General features: G+C 37.8%; 1 protein-coding gene across 4 annotated transcripts in view; it reads right to left on the bottom strand.

The window, feature by feature from the left end:
- SMPD3 (sphingomyelin phosphodiesterase 3) overlaps positions 1-16,821 on the bottom strand; it is a 101,574-nt gene that overhangs the window by 40,223 nt on the left and 44,530 nt on the right. Inside the window, exon 1 of one of the 4 annotated variants that reach the window (XM_065663400.1) lies at positions 11,739-11,755. The exons of the other annotated variants lie outside the window; for them this stretch is intronic. The gene's annotated coding sequence lies outside the window, so the exon portion shown is untranslated. Of the gene's footprint in view, positions 1-11,738; positions 11,756-16,821 lie in introns of those variants that run through there. 4 annotated transcript variants of the gene reach the window in all.

Below are 16,821 nucleotides of genomic sequence, written 5' to 3'. Positions count from 1 at the left end.
AACAACATATAGCAAGCATGTAATTTCTTTGTAAACACTGAGGACTGAATGATGGTTCAAAGCTGTACTGGTAACTTCTATACTTCCTCTGCCTTAAATAGGGATAGTACCTTTGAAACTCAAGAATTTGCTGGACAGTTTTTGACAATGTGCCAGCTGAAGTGGGGAATACATCCACTTTATTCTATGAAATCTAATAGAATTGTCACAGCTAATGGACACAGAAGTACAAAAACTGTGGTATCACAGCAAGTTTTAATATGGTAGCTGGAGAAGAGGGAGGAGGGAATCATGAGCTACATATCCTTTAAGTTTTTGCATATTACAGACAGAAAACATTGGCACATCAAGACCCTAATTAAAAACACTCTTCTGTAATTAAAATATTACCCTATTTTATTAATCCTATAGATGAAGGAAATCACACAATTTACCACAGTTCTGTTATGGACTCACCGGCATGCACACGAACAAGACCTAAGTTCTCCACTGTCTCTTAGCTACATTCCATATGCATGCTAGTGCCTCAAAGCCACTCAAAAAGAGAGAATTAAAAGAGCCACGAGATGCACATTTTATCCCAGCAAGATCTTAAAGAGTGAGGGAAGGCATCACATGAGTCAACTGCAACTTGGAAAACATGACATCAATAATGTCTATTCTTATGCAATGGTTTAGATGGAGGCTAAAGTGCCTAATTCCTTGTGACGAAGGGTTTTACTTGGTAATCCAACGCTTTATTCATAGGGGTTTGAGAGATTAAGGGAGAATTTAAGACATTGCAACGAAACAGATATTTTTGTATGCTACGAACACGTAAACTGCAGTCAGGTTTAGTTGGTTTTATTTTAGAATCATAGAATAGTTAGGGTTGGAAAGGACCTTAAGATCATCCAGTTCCAAACCCCCCTGCCATGGGCAGGGACACCTCACACTTAACCATGCCACCCAAGGCTCTGTCCAACCTGGCCTTGAACACTGCCAGGGATGGAGCATTCACAACCTCCCTAGGCAACCCATTCCAGTGCCTCACCACCCTAACAGGAAAGAATTTCTTCCTTATATCCAATCTAAACTTCCCCTGTTTAAGTTTTAACCCATTACCCCTTGTCCTGTCACTACAGTCCCTAGTAAAGAGTCCCTCTCCAGCATCCTTGTAGGCCACCTTCAGATACTGGAAGGCTGCTATGAGGTCTCCACGCAGCCTTCTCTTCTCCAGGCTGAACAGCCCCAAATTTCTCAGCCTGTCTTTATACGGGAGGTGCTCCAGTCCCCTGATCATCCTCGTGGCCTCCTCTGGACTTGTTCCAACAGTTCCATGTCCTTTTTATGTTGAGGACACCAGAACTGCACACAATACTCCAAGTGAGGTCTCACAAGAGCAGAGTAGAGGGGCAGGATCACCTCCTTCAACCTCAGATACAGTTGGCTTTCGGGGCTGCGAGTGCACACTGCAGCTGGCTCATGTTCATTTTGTCATCAATCAACACCCCAAAGTCCTTCTCCACAGGGCTGCTCTGAATCTCTTCTCTGCCCAACCTGTAGCTGTGCCTGGGATTGCTCTGACCCAGGTGTAGGACCTTGCTCTTGGCATGTTTAAACTTCGTAAGGCTGGCATCAGGCCACCTCACAAGCATGTCAAGGTCCCTCTGGATGGCATTCCTTCCCTCCAGCATATCAACCGAACCACACAGCTTGGTGTCATCGGCAAACTTGATAATGGTGCAGTCAATACCCCTGTCCATGTCACCGACAATTTCTCCAAGCTTTACTTTTTCTTTTTTTTTTTAATTATTGTGCCATCATAGAACAGCTCAACTTTAAGTAATAGCCGAGACATCAGGAAAGGTGTCAAAGATTTTTATGATTATAATTATGCCCAGAAGTATGCTAGGGATGCAGGGTGTCAGTGGCTCTAATGGAGACACTTCCATGTTCCTTTGCGATCACTTCACAGCTGGATGTTAAACTGAAATCCTGTCATCCTGTACAGGACTCATTCCATGAAGCATTCCAAGATGTAGGGTAAAAAATTTTTAAGCAATATTTACTGGCTCACCTTAACTTTCACTTCAGTCAATTACAATTTCAAACTTACGAAAATCCTAGAAAAACTTAGTAAAAATGTGGATCCACTATGATAGGAGAAGTTGAGTTCAGTGTGTTACTGACAGTGGTGAATAAAAGCAGTATCCATTCACACTAAGGATTTGTTAGAAGGAGAAGGGAAGGAGGAAAGTGTTTTTCCACACTTGCCATTGACATGTTCATTTACCAGTTTCTCCCCAAACTTTCTTCCGTCTTTCTAAAAAAGGTAGTAAGACATTGCCTGGTGACTCTGCAGCATGTCTCTTATGTCCATAGGCTGTTATCAGGCAGGAAGCCATAATAAACAAGATGTCTAGCTTAACTGAACTAACCTGTAAAAAACATATTAATAAGTGTGAGCTTACAAGTCTCACTGAATACCGGTGATGTCAGCAGTTAAGTAACATGTCTACATGGGGAAAAAAACTAAAACCAAACACAAACCCACAGGCTCAAGTCTGGGGCATATTTAGTAAAGTGCAGAGTTGTGATGGTGGAATAGGGTCCCTGGTGACAAAAGTAGCTCTGCCTGTCTGTGACAGCCTGCCTACAGAGAATGGGAGGTAGTAATATGGCTTATGTGACATAAGACTGGCCGTAGCTGGTCTCCATCTTAGTCCACTTCTCCACTTTAGCAGAGGAACTAAACTTCAAGCTGGGATGGTATCCCACGTACTTCCTCAACCTAAATGGGAGTTTTTCTATCACAGAGCTGAAAAATTGCTTATGGTGAGATTGCAAAACTTGTTCTGTGTTTCACAATTAACTCTGGCATGGCAACAGATTCTCATTTCCAGAAGCATCTCAATTTGGTAGTCCCAGATCATATTCCTAGGCCAAAACCCATACCCATACACCTTCTGCTACCTAAATTAAATAAGATTATATTTTAAACTTAAAATATAAATCCAGTTATGTTAATGTATGAAAACACGTATTAAAAATATATCTAACGCATTATAACTAATTGAAAACCACAAACAGTGTGACAGTTTTGTCCCTTTTTTCTTTCAAAATGGATGGAAAATTGAAGATTAATTCAGTACTGCAGAAAACAACCAGTCTATACAGAACTACACACCAACTTGCTAATGGCTCCCAGCAGGCCCAACCCAAACCCAGAAACTTGACCAATCCAACTCCAAATCCTAAAATACACCTCAAAAACTCTGTGCATTCTGTTGTTTGCATCAATGTTGCAAGTGTACAGATACCAGCCTGCAAATGTAAGCTGACTAGGCATATACATACCATATGGGAACTTCAAGATACAATCACATATTGCGAAATTATTAAGTCATATTTATGGCCTTAGGAATGGTAAGAAACGGAACTAACAGCATATCCTCTAATGGCTGAAAATAACAGCCTATACTTCATGCAGCTTTAAATTTTCAGAAAAAGCTTTGCTATCAGGCAGGATTTAAACAAACAAAAAATAAAAAAATCATCTGACCACTTGGTAATCTCACTCAGTACCTGGAAAGCTAAACACTCTCTATTTTGAGACCTTATTTGGTGTACTTCAGTAGTGAGACAACTGCAGCACACAAACTCATGAATCTGTGACACTAAGCTCTGTTTGTACAATAGAAATGGAATAGGCTCTATTTACAAAATCACCTTTTAGTGGGCTTTAGCTTCCTGTTTTACAGTAGCTGGAGTAACTGAATAATGGCTAAATAAATCTGATCTTTGTAGATAGTTTGTTTAACAAATACTAGTGAGATGGAACAACATCAGCTTTGGGTACCCAAGACAGAATTGGAGATAAAATTTTTCCTACTCACCCTTCACCATGTGAAACCTCAAAAGGCCTGACTGTAGCCATGCCTAGGCCATAAATCATCAGGGGACACAGGCTCCCTGTAAAATTAAAAGCTGTACTTTCTCAAGTAGCACTTCAAGCCTTCAGGCTTCTGGTTAGTTCAGTATGGCTTGACAGAATTATAATCAATTTCCCCCAGAGCAGGTATTTTTTTATACTTCCAAAGTGGTTCTGAACAGCTGGCAAGGAAAAGTTATCTTAGCCTACAGTAAATCCAAACCAAATCCCTGCCAATAAATATCTGTTCTTCTGTAAAAAAGAAAGCTTACCTATAGTTCTCAAAATAAAGAAAACTAAAATGCAACACGACTGAAATAATAAACAGCTACCTCTAGAAAGAAAATTAAAATACATTTATTCATGTTCTGCATATGGAAAATTGAAAAACTAAAGCCTTTGTAACTTAAGTTTTCATGGAAACCCTGAAAGCTGACTCCTAACTCACAAGTTCCTGCTCTACTGACGAAGGCGTATTTCCTCAGGATTCACAGAGATGGAATTGTATGTTGGATAGTCAAAAAAGAATCAGCATTCCTCAAAACTCAACACATAAATACTTTTCCTGAAAACATGTTACCATATCAGACTCTCTGACAAACATGCAAGAATTCAAAATCAAGATGTTTTTAAGGTTAAATTGTTCTGAGATTGGCTGGGTATTTTTGTCACAGTTTTCAAACAGATAAATATGCATCTACTAAAATTCTGGGGTGGGAAAAAAAAAACAAACAACACAACCAAACAAAAAAACCCCAACCAACCCAGAGCACTCACTTTCAACTTTGCCAATGTGACAATGAATTCAAGCAAAAACAGTTTGTTTACTTATTTGTAAATCCATTTCACTGTAATGCACTGGTAGACTGAAGCACACCAATCCTCTCATATTTGCATTTCTTCTTGCAGAGTAAGACATAAAGACAGTTAGCAATGTATGATTTTTTTTAAACATACCATCCAATCACTTTGTGCGCTAAGAAAACATTTGTTTCCACCTTTACATAAAGCATGGCTGAATTTTGCTCAGATATTACAAAGCTACTTATCCCTCAAATACTCACAAATTAAGTATTTAAACCTATAAAATTCTTGGTGATTTGTCTCAAAACCACTCCCAAGGAAGCAGAGAAAAGATTTTGTGCAGGTTTATTCTAGGAAGCCTCATTCCATGTTGTAACTATGAAACTCTTCACTGTTTGGAGTAATATATTCCTTTTTGTTCTACTGTGTACCTCTGGAAGAACAATACATTATACCTAATAACACCCATGCCAAGGATCTACTTACTGTTTACTTACTGTACTAACTACATGACTCTGCTTCTGCACATTTGTAGACACTGTGAAGCATTTTTAAAAAATCTGTTTATTAAGAATGGAGTATGCAGAAAACGCTGGTCCTTCCTGTTTCCCTTCCAACCCAGCCTGACAAAATGTGAAACACACTCTGATGTTCTGGACACCTTCCTGGAACAGGACAGGAAGCAACATTCAGTCCCAAAACATCCTTCGAAGTATGCTAACACAGCCCTCTTGTGAATCAGGTTTCTGGCACTCTCCACTAAATTGCCCAAGGATGTCCCAATTTTCTGCTGGCAGAACAGAATCCGTCTCACATCTGAGTGCATCCAGCTCTTCAGGTCCCAAGTTTTAGAGATTCATATTCCACATATATCACTATGGTTTTGTGCATGAGTTCGGGGGGTGGAATTGGTAGAACAAATCGGGGGCGGGGAGAGGGATGGAGGGAGGGATGTAGAAAGAGGGGAATCTTTATTACCAAGCCAAAAGATTCTGTATCTTTAAACCATAATAAAGAGATATCTCATTTTGTAGTCTGGACAAAATTATGTTTAATCTGTAAAACACCCTGAAATATCAAAATTGTGGTGGTGTTACTGAAAGTGGTCCATGTTTAGAAAAGAAACAAGAAACTATGCTAAATACAGAACATTCTAATACTTGTGCCACTACATCAGAGAGCACCATAAACCAGAAAAGAACCTGTCAAGAACTTAAAAGGAAAAAAAAAAACAATCTACGAGTGAAAATGAGCAGCTACCCTATGTATATGTACATATAAAGCTCACCTTACTATTCTGTAGACTTATTTTCCTTAAAAATACAGTATCCTTTTGTTTATTGTGTTATTACATGCATTTTTAAATGTCAGAACAATCTACAGATACTTATTTTCACATCCCTGACCCCCATTTTTTAATTAGTCTTGCAACTACAATGAAATCAGCAGGTGTTTTAGACCCAGAAGGAGCAGGAGGGACAGAGTAGTTTATTTACATATTTAAAAGGAATCCCTGCAGTGTTCCCATGTGATCACCAGCAGATGATGCCTCTCTCAGCCATCAGCAGAAATAAATTTGTTTAAATATTTAATATGCTTTTAAAAATTTCTACTGAATCAAACTATTACCATTTTTCTTACTGTGACTGGAAGCAAAATGTTTAATTGAAACAGCTATTACTTAATAATATAACTAGAAGCTGTGTACATGAATGCATGGCATTTCCAGGTTAGATCTTGATCATGACACTCGCTCATGACATTTCCCATATACCAGAAGGACAGACAAGTCTGAATAAGATCTCAATCCAAGTAATAAAATTTCAGAGAAGCGGAAGTGTTGACTCCAAACCTCTGTCTAACATAGACAACTTAGTATCACATTTTGGAGACAAAGCAAGCATCCTACACTCTCACTGATGCCTTTTACTCAGGCCCCTAAGCTTTACTGCTGTAACTGTTTAGCGATTAGATACTACAAGTCAGTACTGCTATCCCACAGTAAAAAAAAAAAAAAAAAAAAAAAAAAAAGGAGTGCATGAAAATTTGGTTAAAATGTGGTCAGAGAAACAAAGTGTTGCACTACTGTTTTTTCATTTCCACCAGATCTCAGATGCATATTCACAGTGCAAACAACTTATTTTAGCTTCAAAAATACTGGATTTAATAGCCTTTACACAACCAGTTCTACACAGCAAGTTAAACAAGGTTTTGCTTTTACAAGACCTGCATCAATGTATTTGTCAAGTTTGTTCCATTCCTTAGACTTTGCTGTCCATTATTGTCAAAGAGCATCCTCAGACATGTGCAATTATGTATAAATTATTAGGGTTATGAAAGTGCTAAGAAGCACAGCATTCCACACAGCAGAATTGTTAACAGCAATGCCTAAAGCTGGAAAGACTTTTGCTGCATCGTCCAAACCCACATAGTCTTGTCTTACTTTGCACTATGATTCACTTCAGAATTCAATTTTTAAGTCATTTTGTAGAGCAGAAATACATTCCTAAAAAATTCAATTGTCTTTACTAGAAAAGCAGGCCTCTGTATGTTGAAGATTGTGATCTTGGAAGTGAACCTTTTCACCACTGAAATAAAATTCATTGCTAATGTAAGTTTGTGTTCTCTCCTGCTCTCCACGACAGTTGTCAAAGAACAAGGGGTAAAGTCCTGGAATGCTACGTTTCTGATACTTTTAATCTCCTTGGCCTTGAGTTATCACCACTACATACCTAAAGTCGTCATATACAAATATGTCAGTGTTTATGAATGAGACATCTTCGAACATGACACAGCAAATGTCTGTCTGGTTTGGGTTGTTTCGTTGTTTTTTTTCAAGTTATCTTTATTAGCTATTAGTTCCATTTCTACCTCTCCTAACTGCCCCTTGCCTATGCTACACTTCACAGGACATCCATTTACTGGAGTACTGCAGGTAGAGATCCCATCTGCTTGTTGCCTACAGCTTGTACTCCTGTATTGCCTTTAACAGGACTACTCCCAGAGGTAGATTTGCATCAGTGGAGCAGTGCACACTAGAATCAGAGAACTGTTAGACCAAATCACATTATTTATATCATTCTGATTATTATGCACCCCAAATTTTGTAAGATTTGAAGTGATGCAGAGGGAACATACTGTTAGTATCTTACATAATTCATCCTAATCACTTAAATAGGTTCTTAAGACATCATCCCCTGGATGCCTGCTTTTGAAGTGTTTAAAGAGGTATACATAAGAAGGGTAATAATTATAATGGGGGTGTAATGAGCTTTACTATCAACAGGAGTCAAAGTACAGTAGATTTTTATCTCAGATAATTATTGCTATGTGCAGTAAGCTCACCAGCAAAACTGAAGAAATAAAGCCTCTGGATTACCTCTAGTGAAGGGAATTCACAAAAAGAACATTAATTTTTATTCTGAATTCTGAACACTTACAGGTGTTCAGCTGATAAATCAAGAGACCAGAAACCTTGTGTATTGACATACGGCTACACAGTGCAGCACACAAAGCAGAACTTCAAATTCCAGTGTGTCTTGGATACAGGTAACAAAACCACGCTTGTGTCTATGCAGTTTAGCATCACATTTTCCACACCAGAAAGACAACTGGTTGTAATACGGTCAAGAGAAATAACTGCCTTAGTTCCAAGTAGTAGACTACTATCACAGAGATACCCAGGGACAAGGATAATCCATAAACTACACAGTTACTCAGAAATAAGTGACCTTTTCCTATGAAAGAGAGGCATATTTACAAGCCACATTCATTCACTCCTCAGCTCTACAGCCAAAACAACCACTAAGTTCCTGAATACTGCTGATGCATTTTGTGCTAAATATTGTTTTCAAGCTGGCCAGGGCCTGTGCTGAGACCACTGTGCTGAGCATCCACCCAGAGGATGCTGAAAGCAGGTACCACCAGCTGGTTACACTATTCATTCTGCTTAAGAGGATTATTGATCTGTTTTGATGGGAAATACTACTAGGTAAAAGGTCATAAGACCAATACATGCAAGATAAAGCCATTTCATCCTCCCAAAGATAAAACCTCTTGTAATCATATAAAATTTTGTGTTCTGTTTTTTTGTTCCATGTTCCAGTTTTCCTAATGAGTATTTTTTCCTTTGTATCTCAGACTGTATTATGCATTTTAAAAAATAGTTTTGTAGCCGAGATCAAAATTACTCTCTGCAGTTAATATTCTGAAACTAATGGAGAATTATGACTGGATCCACTAAGGCAAAGAGGCCCAACTGGTGAGCAGTGAAGACAGTAAGACTTTGCTGCTTGCTTAGCTGATAACACAGCTTGATTTTCAGCATTACGAGAGTTTAAGTAACCAACTCATGTAGGTCAGTTTGAGAGCTCCAGCTTAATCTTGTAAAATTATGTTGGTAAACCACAAACCTGTCAAGGTTCCTTTACGTGCTATTTGGCATATTAATTATGTCATCACTACACTATTTTTTAAATACACAGCTGATACATATTATCAATGAAATTACAAGGAACTGACAGAAGGGAGGTATGAATACAAACTAAAGGAATTCAAAGCAAATTCATTTATGTTCCAAAAATACTTCTCCAGTATGAAAGGCAGTCTTTGAAGTCAACTGTTACTTAAATGCAGATTTACTGATCATTCTTTTTCTACATCCCAAGATTTTCTATGCTACAACATTATCTGAAAACAAAAAAAGCAGAACAATAACAAACAAGAGCTCTAATTCTATGCTTGTGACTATTTCTCAGAAACCAAATAGCTGCCTTGTTTTACCAGTTCAGTCCCTCTTTTCAATTGCGAGAACTCTGACAAACCATTTTTGAGCAAACCACTGCTTTTGCAATCAACATTGATCTGTACAGGCAAATGCATATTGGCTTGTTTCCTGTGTTGGGCCTCTTGTAAGCTACTTACATGCACCAGCTACTTCCTATAGTTATACAACACATATTTATATGTTACATTTATATAACAAGTGTGCCCTGGAAATTAGGAAAAATCTGGTTTAAGTTAGGACCCACTTTTCAAAGTTCATCTCTGGGGCCACGTACAATAGCTTATACCCACAAATCTACACAGCTGATTTGCAATAAGTAATTCAGGCAGGACTAAACCTTTTCAGGCCATGGCTGTGGCTTTTTAAGCATGCCATTCTAAACACAAACTCTACAGTCAGCTAAATCAGTGTCAGTCTCAGACGAAACATCATCTACTTGTGTCAACAGCCATGTGGACTTGAAGCTAAACTTGACTTGGCAGAGGAAAAAAAATATCAGGAACCTCAAACTTTGCATTACTCTAAAAGCACAAATGCTGATTAACTTACAGGAAAGAGTTCAACCCAAAATATTTCTCTGCTGTGTTGCACTCAGTGGTGTATTTGGGCAGTTTAAATAACAGAACTGTTACAGGTTTTCTGGGAGGGAGCCTCCATAAATAATTGTAAAACTAATTAAAAATCTTTTATTTCTGACCTTATACCCACATTTGTAACTCCTAAGCAACCTCCCACTGGGGCCCCAAAGAAGACCTTCTCTTGCAATCTTGGAATATGCCAGAAACAGTATGTTTGAAAACAATAGATTAATACTCAGCAGTACCAGTGGTATATTTTAAATAAATGTCAGAGTAAAGGATTTGAATAATACTGAATGCAAAATGCTCACTGTCCCTGTTATCACTGTACACAAAAGGTGATGCCACCTTAAAATTACGTTAATACCACAGCAGCTGAATGCCAGCTTCTGTCACCCAGATACAGTGTCAGATGCCACAACATCCTCCAGGGAAGATCTCCTATCACTGACCTTTTCTTCCTTAATCTGATTGCATTAAAAAAAAAAAAAAACAACAACAAACAACAAAAGCATGTTAACAATAACATTAGAAAAGGCTATCAGAGTAACATGAAGTCAAATAGAACTGAGACAGCTTGTACATATCACCTGCAAGTCCAAACATAAGGAGGCATCAAGGTGAATGACTGAATCCTTAACTCCACTGGGTTTTTGAAGTCTAAATAGATAGGCATGATTCATATTAAAAGCTCATCTATAAAACTCTAGGCTTTAATATACAGTACCACAAACAGAAATAAGAAATTACACTCAAGAAAGTGTATGGAAGGCTTTATAAATTAATTTAGTGATTACATTCCACTGTGTGCAATGACTCTTAAGCCCCATTACTGCAGCAGTCATACACACAGATCCTTTCTGACACCAACAGATCTCAATGGTAGATTTTTAAGTATAGTGATCTGAAGACTGGTCATCCTATTTACCATTCTGGATGTACTCCTGACTGAAAATGGGACATTTGAAAACAAATGTCTTCTGCATGCATGCATTTGGCTCAAAGAACCACTTGTGATTACTACAGTAGTTACTACAACACAGCAACTAATACAAACCTCTGGCTCTACTGTGAAGGCAATGTGACATGGCACATTTTAAATTGTAAAAATTTAGAATGCCACTGATCACGTTGTGCCAGCTTGCTGTTTAAGCATTAGATTTCAGTGTCGGAATGCTTTAAATAATTACCATAAAACCAGATTTTTTATTTTTTTTTCCCCAAAAGAGAATCATCTCTGGGTTAATCAGACTAATCAACAAATCATGCATACTTTGGTTACCAACTGTACTGGTATCTTGGTTGCCTGGTACTTGGTACTTCAGTGGACTAATTTCTTCAATTCAGTCATCATGTAAAAGGAAGAGAGCTTTCAGTTAGTTCTCCTCTTATTACATCTTTGCTTGCTTTTACAAAATACCCAATGCTTCATGTTAAAATACCATCAGCAGAAGAATCAAAACGGAACTTTGTCACCATTAAGTAGTTGTTGCTGTACGTAAAAATTGTAATCCCTTACAACCTAATTCACAAACTACAAACTGCAGCATGTTTCCCAGACAGACACTGAGTAGCCAGACCCTCACATACCAAAATATCACTGTCATCAGCATACACACTGATTCTTAAAAAGAAAACACATTTGTATTCTGGATACCTTCAGTCTGAACTCTCCAGTTACCTATAAAAGAGCTGGTCTCTGTCTGAAGCAACACACTTGAGACTTCCCAGGAGGCACAACAGAGTAGCAGTCATCAGCTGTAACTCTAGCAACCACAGAGAGGCTGAGGAACGGCTGAGGAGGATTATTTGATATTGTGCCTCATATGTGGCAGCTGAAACTGATAAGGTTTGACTATTGTAATTTCAGTTTTACATGGTGAAGCTAGGACAGAGTTTATGCTTTAATTCAATGAAAAAAAAAAATTGTAAATAGATGATCTAGGCAATGTTCCCGTCAAATACTCACAGTGATCACAATGCAGGATGTGTGACTTATCTTTCTGTTTTGCTTTATGATACAAATCTGTTAGCCCTAGTTTTTAGTTTTACTAACTATTGGACATAACAGTCCCCATTTCTTTTACCTATGGTCTATAACCACATCTTTTTTTCCCCCTTAGTGAAATCCTTTGAATCACTTATATTTCTCATTTGAGGAGTATACCTATATTATTATTGTTGTTATTATTATTACTACTATCTTAAGGAAATCCCAAAACAGGCACAGGTTAGGTATACCTACACAAAAACCATCATCACACACAAAAGACTGCCATTTACACAGTAGGAAACCTGAATCTTACAACATGCCTTATTTATTCCTCTGGCTAACATTCTCTCTTTCACAGGTTTCTTCCAATGCACAGATATCTAAGTACTGTTGATATATCTAGTTTCTCTTTATTTGTAGTTATTTTGCTTACAACTGTTTTCGAGTTAGCACTTTTACACAGTTTTAGATTTAAAACCTACCTTTCGAGGCAATCAGAGATGAGTGTCTTGTGACTAGGTTTCATCTCAAAGAGACACTGGTAATAATGGAATTAAAAACTAACTGAACAGTCAGGCCAGGACTGAAGGGCGACCTCCATAGCAGCCTGACACTGTAATTCTAAACAACTTGTATTATTTATTCATTGCAGCAGGAGGATAAACTTAATGACCAGAGTAATGACCAGGTTATGGCAACTAAGATAGTACTTATTCACAAACTTCATGCCTCACTGTTTCCAGTATCTCTCTACCTTCTATGGTCCCAATTCTTAGGCTGCCTCATCTTTGCCTTCTTGCCACTGCACAACATCAGCAGCTGAGACGGGCGGATGCAGCAGCAGGAGCTGGGGCAGAAGCACGAAGCAAAGCACATTCCTGCTCCTGCATCTGTCACTTGTCCCCAGGGGAGCTCTTGGACCTCACTGTGCACCTCCTCATTTACTGTTCAATTTCCCAGTCCAAGCTGACAACCTGCTTGAGATTTGTGCTATGTTAAATCTTGAATTTATGCACAGCTTGTTAGGGAGGCACCTCACTGATCAGGAGACCAGTGTCAGCTAGTGAGCCTGCAACCAGTCACCTTATCAGAAGACAAGCTACCCTCTTAGAATAGATAATTCTATTCTTTTGGGCAACAACCAGCTGTGCAATGCTAGTCAAGCAGCTTTCCCCACTGAGACTGCTTGCTTTCTTGCCCCATGTCTCACCATATCACCCCATAAGCTTTCAGGAGTGCCATAACTGTCTACCTTGGATGAATTATTATTAATTGTATAAGATTTCTCATCAGATATCTAAAAAGCTATGTTTCATACTCATCACAGTAAAAACTGACACATTTTCATCAACATTTTTGTTGTATTATCATTCAAAGAGGTATATACAGTTATGGTTTGAGAACAACACTCAGTTCTGAAATAGCACTCTTCATCCGCAGATCAGTGCAAATGCAGCTGGTAATTCAGCTTTTGTGAACAGGTCATCAGCATGACTGGCATATTAACATCTCAGCCAAGGAACACTTACAGGCATTATTTTAAAGGTTAATGAAATGCCTCAATATGTACTTCAGCAGTTGATTATTTCCAAAAAACAGTTAAAGGCAAATGGGCCTCACTCGAATTTTAATTCAAATTCTGATTTTAATCCAAACAGTTAATACAGGTGTTGCCTGATTGTTATGAATATATGCTTGCTCCTGATCCTACTGTAACCTGCTTAGATTTGTTCGAATTAATTGTGTATGGTGTCTGATTGAATTCCCTGGGAAAGGACACAATACTGATATAATGACTAATTCTCTCAGCTTATTGATTCCAACTTCAGAACCATCACCTCAGTACAAATGTAGACTACATGAGAGACAGATGCTATGCTTGGGTCACAGAGAAAGCCCATACCAAAAGTAGCTCACAGTAGCCATAACTATTTAACATTAAAGTTGTATGCTGTTCTCTACTTAATTTTACAGTGTTTTGCCACCCACCAAAATAATTTTATAACAAAACAAGCAAATACATACAACCCAAACTTCCATTTGGAAGCATTCAGAATATTAAAATATTATTCACTGTAAATGCCTATACTGGAGTCCTCCAACAAACTCTCATTACAAACAGATCAAAGAACATGTTTGAAGATCTAAAGGCTAAGGGAAAGAACAGGTTTATCCAGGCAGCTTACCTGCTGCTACACAACAGCTGCCTTTGAGGGCTTCTTAGAAATGCATTCCCAGACAGATCAAGACCCTTGAGGTAGAGTTGCATCATTCTTTGAGTCATAACACCCCAGGAAACTGAGCCCTCACATTCACCACGTTCTCAGCAAAGACAACCAGCTAGCATTTCAGCTACAAGAAGAGCCCAGACCATGTACATATGCCTCTTTCAAAATGAAGACCGTCTTAACTGTACATGGGAATATAGGAAAAAGAAGAAAATAAGCAAAAATAAATAAATAAATGGGGGGGGGGGCGGGGGGGGAATAATAAAGCTTCCAAATTCTTCCTGTATCTTACTGAGGGGAAAACATTAAGTGTTAGGGCCAGCTTATCCTCGCCCTTCTCTTCTAAGGAAAAGGATTCTGGGGTGTGCCTCCCAGTAATTTCTAGGGATTTTATTTTTAACCACAAAAGGTTTGTTCAGTCTAAGTCTGCTGAAATTCCTCAATTTATATCTGGTATCACACCCCGAGATACTTGAAATAAAAAGCTCTGTTAGCAGTCTGCACAGACTACTAAATGTTGTCAAAAGGATTACTTAAAGCTACTCCTTACCTGTCTCCTGAAGACATTAGATGTGAACTTTGAAAGAGATAACCCTTTGAATGCAAATAGCAAAGCAGTGTAAAATAATAAACAATAAAGAGGCAAGCAATATTATTTTAATTAAAAAATGCAAGAAGCTCCCAACAAATAATACTGCTTGCTTCCGCAGCACACTTGCTGCCCATCTTTCTCAAGAACAAAGCTGATACAATATTACTCTGTGCTAAATGCTGTTTAGCAATTTAAAGCGCTCAGCAGTGTGCATGTTTTGTCACGTTGGTTGTTTTGCATACTTGCACTGGAAATGCTAAGCAGACTATTTCCCCCAACAGTGCAGTTTTTAAAACTTATGTAGATAGTAACTGGAAAAAAAACCCTACCAGTACCAAGATTAAGCAGTGTATGAGAGATGAAGCAGTATCTGCTTCTGTTTCTGTGGTGGTGTATTTCTTTGCAAGGGTTAGGAAAGAACTGACCTTGACAGAAATGGTCTGCATAAAGAAGGAAAAGAAGGGCTCCACAATCACTAGAGAAATACACAGAGGTTTGGGGATAATTGTTATTTATTTTGCTTTATTTTCTTTAATTGCCACCTGTTTTAACCTTCTGAAATTTATTATCTATGTTCTGTACTTCTGTATTGTGTGCTGACTTTCTGGAAGCATGAGGCAACAAAAATTATTTTAATTTAAATTTCTGTTTGCATCTACAAAGTTATTTAATAACTTTTTATTTTACTGTCTGCTCTAACTGTATATTACTATAATTTTAAATGGCATTTTAAGTAAGACTTTAATTCATTTGTGTTACTACTGTCAAATAAGTAGGGGTACTATATAAATTAAATATGATGCTTGCAAACAAATCTTACAATCTCTGCTAGGCAAAATTCCGAATGAATAAAGCTTTACCTGAGCTATACCTAAATAAGAGCTAAAGGAGATGGTGACAGTTGGCAGCTCTTAATAATTAGTTTGGTTTTTAAAAATCATTCTAATGTGTAAACTTTTTCCAAAATCAAGAGCTGTAGGAAAGAACTGGTGGATTTATTGTCATGCATATGTGCATGTTTAATACTGCCAGTCCATCTTCCTCCATAGTATTACATTATTTCTTTCATTCAGACAAGGGCAAAGTATTTTTACTTTATGGTATAAAATTTCCCTAAAATCAATAGAAATAATTAAAAGTAATCACAGATAATACGTGAAGAATGAAAAATACCTAAATACTCTGCCAAAATATATCCCTCTGCTGTCTATAGAGATCCCAAGGGAGAAAGAGTGGGGAAGAGGAAATTTCCTCATGCATATATCTCTTCTGGAGATTAATTCAGTGTAGTATGTATCTCTGTGGAGTAAGAAACTCCAATACATTCACCTGTTCATTTTCTCCCAAATATGGAAAAATTATGTGTCTTTCAAAAGACACTCAGACAAAAATAAGAGTCTCACTCTTTTGAGCTCCTTAAGGAACTAAACAACAAATACCCCCCTTTATGGCTCTGAAATTCTCCTGCTATTAAAGTAAACTGAAATGCTACCTAATGGGTGCTGAAAGGCACAATGTTACAGTAACACACTTAGCTTCCTTCTCTGAACAAAAGATGCTGGTTTTAGAAATTAACTTGAAATCAACCCACTAAAAATCGCTTACAATGAATAGCTGCATTAATAAACCATAATCCTTTAATAATTGTTACTTCATATTCATGAATATAAAGATAACTTATCCTATGAGATGCAATGTCCCTTGTAGCTCAAAATGACAGAGCTGTGGATAGCCATTCTTCAGTAGCCTTGATGTTCCTTCCAAACAGTGAAGATGTTTATATGCACTGTGTGCCAATGCATGGCTCATTGTTGCTTTCAGAAATGCCATTGGCAATAAACTGCAAAAATTTGCAAGTCTTCTGAATTCTATTCTCAGTTAATTGTAAGTGCTTTCTTTTTTCTTGAAATTTGTAAGCAATTCATTA

Source organism: Lathamus discolor, chromosome Z (genome assembly GCF_037157495.1).
Source record: "Lathamus discolor isolate bLatDis1 chromosome Z, bLatDis1.hap1, whole genome shotgun sequence".
Lineage (NCBI taxonomy): Eukaryota > Metazoa > Chordata > Aves > Psittaciformes > Psittacidae > Lathamus > Lathamus discolor.
Note: the sequence above shows the minus strand (reverse complement) of the source record. Positions and strands in the feature narration are given on the sequence as shown.